Here is a 6,413-nt window from a genome sequence, read left to right on the forward strand (position 1 = left end):
AGCATATTAATAATAAGCAAAATAAAGAAAAAAAAAATAAAAACCAAAAACCTGGGAAGATGTAGAAACAAACACTCTTCAGGAAAAAATTGCACGTAGGGAGAGGTCACATAACCAGAGAGTCTTCTATTAGAAAAATATGTAAGATTGGAGCAAGTCTTAAACCCCATGCATTTTTTAAAACATGCACTCATTACATATCATTACACAAATCACAATTAGAAAAAGAAGTGTTTCCAAAGCCTAATTCTTCTCCTTGCATAAGTGACCTACTTCCATCAGTTTATTTACTTGTTGAAAAAGTACCTGTCATCTTAACATATTTCCTATTGCTCTCTTCTTATGGGAGGATCACTCTAAAGATCACAAGTGTTTTTCTAAACTAACATGCTGTAATTTACTAGCTTTTTAAAATTCATATACTACATTAGACCTTATTAGAAAAGAAATCTGTCTTCCTCCTACCATGTTCATCCTGTCAATGAGTATCATCCCTGACATGTTATGATAAATCAGGGTTAGACATAAGGAGAGCAGTATTCCGTTGAAACTGCATTAGGAAGTTTAGCCCAGCCTATCTAATTACTCAGATCAAATGGGATATAACATCCTGGCTAAAGACAATCTGGGACCTCACTACCAAGTTCTGTTTAATGGTAACCGGTAACAAGACCCATGAGAAAGAAACTCTACATAACAAGAAACAAAAAATCTTTCTGTAAGCTGGAGCAATTGGTTTGAGTTGGTAATTAAATTATTTCCTACTTATTGTTTGGCAGAGTGTTTTGGGATATTTGAACAGCAAATAACTCCACTGTTACTGTTTTCATTGTTGACAAGGCATCTTTCTCGTAAGTATTGGGAGGCAGCAAACAAACATTGACAAATAAAGCTGCAACAGAAACCCAAAGCAGTTTTGGTACCAGGGAGGCAGTTGAAGTGCAGAAAAAAGTACAATTATTTCTGATAGCGTTGTGGTTTTGGTGTGGGTTTTTTTAATATGTAATATATTTTTATTTAAATTGCTGCAATTCCAGGGATCAGTCTTAACCTCCAAGGCTGGGAAACCCATCCACAGCTCTTCAGCTGGATTTCAGTTAAGTGGAAACTCCAGATTTAATGGCTGTTCTTGACACCACGAATCACAGGCACAGAGGATCTGCATTTCTGAAAAAATAGATCATGCTGTCTGGCATCCAGCAGCTGAAATTTCAGGGGAAATTTTGAAAAGCCAGCCCAGTCAAGCTGCAAAAAGCTCATGCAGGGATGCAGGGCTGGGGCCCAGGGTGGCAGGCACTGCTCCCAGGAGCTGTCCAAGGCCCTGGGCTGAGGCACACAGTGAGCCCACCAGCTCATGGTGGGAATGGTCTGCGTGGGGTCTTCCCCTCAAACACGCCGTGAAGCCTTCCCTTACTCACAGGTGCCTTCTTAAATCACTCTCCTGACCGAGTCAAGGGAATGGGAACATGCACTGGTGCTTTTACAGACTGCTTTTGGTACATTTGAAAATGTGCATTTGTGATGGAAAAATGCCTTGTTTACATTATAAATAGTAGTGCCTTAATGAAGCACTTTCTTAAAATATCTTCTTGTACTGACATGTTACTTAAAGCTCTCTCATTTCCTCACTTTAATTACTTTGTCTTAAGGAGCTTTGCTTGAAGGAATTACATTTGAGCCGTTGACTACAATGTTACCAAACTCAAAATCTGTGGTTCGTAGCCACACTTTCTTAGGGCATTGAAGCAGCATCACTGCAATCTGCAGCAACATACAGATGCCATGGCTTCTACAGCACTACAAGTATTTTTCTGCCCCTTCGTAACTCCTCTGTTCCATTCAGTTCCCCCCGCTCTCCACTTCACCTCATTGCTATACTACTTGGCTGCTTCCTTGCCAAAGAATCTCTCTACAGATCTTTCCTTTTCATGGAAAAAAAAAATTCTGGTAGCATATTAAAGTCTGTCTTTAAGTCAGGCACTGTGGTAAGCACATTTCTCTCTCTCTCAGGATTTTTCATAGAGGTGCACAGAGACAAATGTGCTTACCACAAGGCACCTCCATGGATTGTGATGTAAGACGTAGTGACAAAAATCAGCAAGATAAATAATTAGAAACATTATGAGGAACAGCTGTGGGAGTTGAGTTTGTTTAGTCTTGAGAAGAGGAGGCTCAGGGGGATTTAATCATTCTCCACAACTCCCTGAAAGGAGGTTGTAGTGAGGTGGGGGTCAGGCTCTTCTACTGTGCCTGCAGTGAAAGGATGGGAGAAAATAGCCCTAAATTGAGACAGGGGAGATTCAGAATAGATACTACCAAAAAAATTTTCACTGTTGTGGTGGTCAGGCATTGGAATAGGTTGCCCAGGGAGATGATGGAGTCACTATCCCTGGAGGTGTTCAAGAAGTGTCTGGATCTGGCTCTGGGTGATGGGGTTTAGGGGTTACAGTGACAGTGCTGGGTGCACAGTTGGACTGGGTGATCCCAAAGGTGTCTTCTGACATTAATGATTCTGTGATTAACTGCTAGCATCAGTATGAACTCTCTGCTGTAGGATTATGCACTCGCATTTCTGAAGACTCAGCTGTGGAACCTAACCTCTACCCATCCTCCTCCACATCTCTTGTGTAGGAATTAATGGCAGAGATTATGAGAGGAACCATGGCAAAACGCTGGAGTCTGTGGAGATGTGGTACCAAACTGCACAGAGCTGTGCTCAGCCTCTGCTCCTGCAGTAGGAGTGAGGGCAGCCCAATGCCTGCCCCTCTGCAGCAGCTCCTCCCTTCCTGCCCGGTGGGCACAGCCTCTCGTGGGGAGGCAGCAGGGAAGGAGAAGACTCAGGACCCTCTGCTCTCCTGGCCCTGCAGGAGAAGCCATGTCACTCCCAGCAGCTGCTGGGCAGGGAGGACAGGAGTTCTGGAGGTCCCACGAGGACAGTGGGTGAGCGATGCTGCGGTTGTGGTCCCCCTGATTTTGGGTAAGGGGTAATAGAAGTATCAGCACCTCCAGAGCTGGCACTGTGCCTTCCTTCCCAGAGATAGGCAGAAGCACATAACAGCCAGGAAGAGGCTGGAGATGGGGCAAAAAAGGAGAACATAAATGAACACCATCACTTTTCCACACATGCTGCCACCTCACTAATCCTTCTCATCCAAATGCTTTTGTCTAACTGAGGAACTTGTTAGGTAACTTAGGTATAAGCATACCTTTTTCTTTTTCTCTGGTTTCTTTTTTTTCCTTGCCCTCAAATCATTATCATGAAGGATCTGGAGGCTTTCTAGCTCTTGTGGGCACAAATCCCGCCACTTGGTACGACCAGTAGACTACCCTTAGCTAAGGAACTCCAGCTGCTCCATTTTTACCCAAAGATATGTTTCCTGGAATGTGTTTCACAAACACAGCATGTTATTGTTCTGTAAATACCACTATGTTAGCCTCTTAAAAAGAAAAATTAGAGGGAAAATTAGCAGCATAATTAGCGAGAGAGGTATCATCAACCAAAGAGCACAGATAATAGAGATGAGGGGCATATCAGACTCAAAATATGACCCTCACTTCATTGGAGAGTTGAGTTTTTCTGTTTGACATAATTCAACAAGTTAAACTTTTTCAGTACAGAGCAAAGTATTCTAAATAATATGATCATTTCAGCAAAATTTAAATAAAAAGAAAATTAAGGAAAAAAAGGTCCTCATCAAAGTATTCATTGATGTGGGAGAAACTGTTTTTTTAAATAAATAAAACTAGCAATTCAGTGGAGAATTATTTATTATCTCTAGTATTCACACTCCCACTGGTGCTATCACCAAGTGCACATACAGGTGGAATAATAAATGTATAAATAGATATAATAAAACTAAATAAGGTAAAAAAACCCCAATAGTATAACAAATAACAAAATATAAAATGAAACGGGTTAGCATTTTATGATGGGACAACAGTTATTTCAGTCATGTTTCAATGTAGAAAATGCACAGACTTTTGCTTAAATAGATATAAGGCCACAAGACTGTAATTAATATATTCCAACTGTCTACCTGCAAAGATGCAATTAAAGCAGAAAGATGTATTTAACTCATACAAAATCTGGACAGAGTGTATTCATTCTTATCAGTATTTAATTAAAGATAAATCAGGTCATTAAAACTGGCAGCCCATTCTATCCTGGCATTGTTCTATTTCTTTATAAATATTTGAAAGGCTTTTACTGCTTAAAAGACTTTTATTTTTAAGAAATAAAAGCCAAACTAATTCCTTAGCTGTCTTGACATGGTGATGACAGCTCTATAAACTGGTGTAATTATAGAAAACTACATTCAGATGTTTGATTTTGAACATAACATTGCAAAGAAATATTATGGAACAATTTGTGAAAGCTCACTTGCCGAGGCTGGGGCTGTGTGTTTGCCAGGCTGCTGCCCCACAAGCCACCAAAGATCAAGCCCAAGGATGTTCCTGGGGCTGTCATAGAGAGGGGTATCCAGACCCCCCTCGCTGAAGGAGCCTTTGGGCTGCACACACAGAGATCCATTGGTGTGGAACCCCCTGCCAGGCTGGGCTGCAGCCCAGGCTGTGGCTGCCAGCACAGGTGGGTGCTGCCATACGTGGCACTGGCTGGAGAAGTAAGGCTTAGCTTGGGCACAGAACACCATCTGATGCAACCCAGCAAAAAACTGAACAACAGCTCTTATGTTATGCACTTGTTTGTGCATTAACATGAGAGCTGTTGTTCAATTTGGGCAAAGTCTGTTTTAACTAAAATGAAATTCACATTAATAATTTACTACTCTAGAGATATATGAAATGATAGCCTTTTTTTCCCCCATAGTGTTTAAGAAAATCTAATATCTTTTAACACAAGAAATCAGGGAGTTAATTAAACCCATCCTTCACTCCACAGTGAAAGTTAAAACAGACCCTAATGTTAAATAAATGTACTGAGAATTGCCAGTCTTTGATTTTGGACAGCATGCCTCTTGTAATTAAATTATGTCCTAACATAATCAGGTTGCTTTTTGCCTGTTACTGAGATTTCAGGGACATCAAACACCCCTTCAGTAACAGGGTTGCTGTACTGGAGCCATTTCACCCACCTAATTAGGCAAAGTTGTGCTTGGGCTGACAGTGACGGGGTCCTTAAGCTTCCTCCTCCTTCTCTGCGTGTTGAGAGCACTGCCAGGGCAGTTCAGCACTGCCTGCTCCACTTCTGAGGTCAGTGGTATTTCTGGGGACTGGCTTCAGAGGCTGGAGAAAGCCAGTACCACATCACTCTCCTTCAGAAGCATCTTCTGCAGAGAAATTGCACAGCATGCAGTGTTGAGGATGTGGAGGAGAGTCATTACAGTGCCAAAATATTAGACTGCCTGGCTAAGTGGATGTGAAAATCCCTGCCAGGAGATTTAGATCTTCAGAGACTGCCCTAAAGTGAACTTGAGAGAGCATTTCTGGAGTAATTTAATACTAACAGGATTTATAAATTTATTTTTAAAAATCCCTCTGCATGAAAAAATCCCCAGTGCCTTAGTGACAGTGTGTCAAGAAACCATCCTCCAGCTCCCAGGTCTCAGCCTCACTGCTGAGAAAGGAGTTTTACAGAAATACAGAGTCAATTATCCCAGCATAACATGAGGTTGTTTGCTTTTTTTTTTTTTTTCTATAGGAACGAGAGAAAGAGGAAGAATTTGAGAAGAGGAATACAACAATAGGTGTCATTTAAAGCAGAATTCAAAGTAATAGATAACACAAACACTAAGCTGAATACCTACATTGGTGGAGGTAAATATGTTTGTAGGAATGTAGAAAGTGGAATATGCCATCATACATAACAGCATATTAAAAGCATCAATGCTTTTTCCTCACGTATTAAAAATAGTGAATATAAGTCCAGTGCCTTCATGGCAAGAGGAACTGTATATCCTCAGCACTTCTGACAATCCATCAGACATACAGATTCCTGAACCAGCAGAGATCTTTTCCATTGTGCTTTTCCACTCCATCTGCCCTTCATTCCCCTACCCATGGATGTGTGTTGAGTTACTGTGGTGCAGAAAACAGCCCAAACTTCCCCCTGGAAGAGACCAGGCTTTCTGAGCAAGCCTGTCTGTCCTCTGTCCCTGTCGTGGTTTGACACGGAAAAAGAATTTTTCCGGAAGGAAGAAGTCAATTTGGACATTGACTAATTGAAGGTGGACACGCCTCTGAGAACACAGAGGGGTTAAAAGCAGAATTCTCAGGAGAACTCGCTCTCTTGGGTTCCGGTCAGCGGTCAGTGCAGGACTCTCTCCTGCCCGGCCACGAGCTGGGTGGGGGAGGGGAGAAGCCATGTAGCCTTCAGAGGTAGGCCCAAGGGTGGAGGGACCAGAACCCGGGTTGGCCCCCTGCAGATGGAAGGGTGGACAAAATCTGGGATGTTT

This window comes from Taeniopygia guttata, chromosome 2 (genome assembly GCF_048771995.1).
Source record: "Taeniopygia guttata chromosome 2, bTaeGut7.mat, whole genome shotgun sequence".
NCBI lineage: Eukaryota > Metazoa > Chordata > Aves > Passeriformes > Estrildidae > Taeniopygia > Taeniopygia guttata.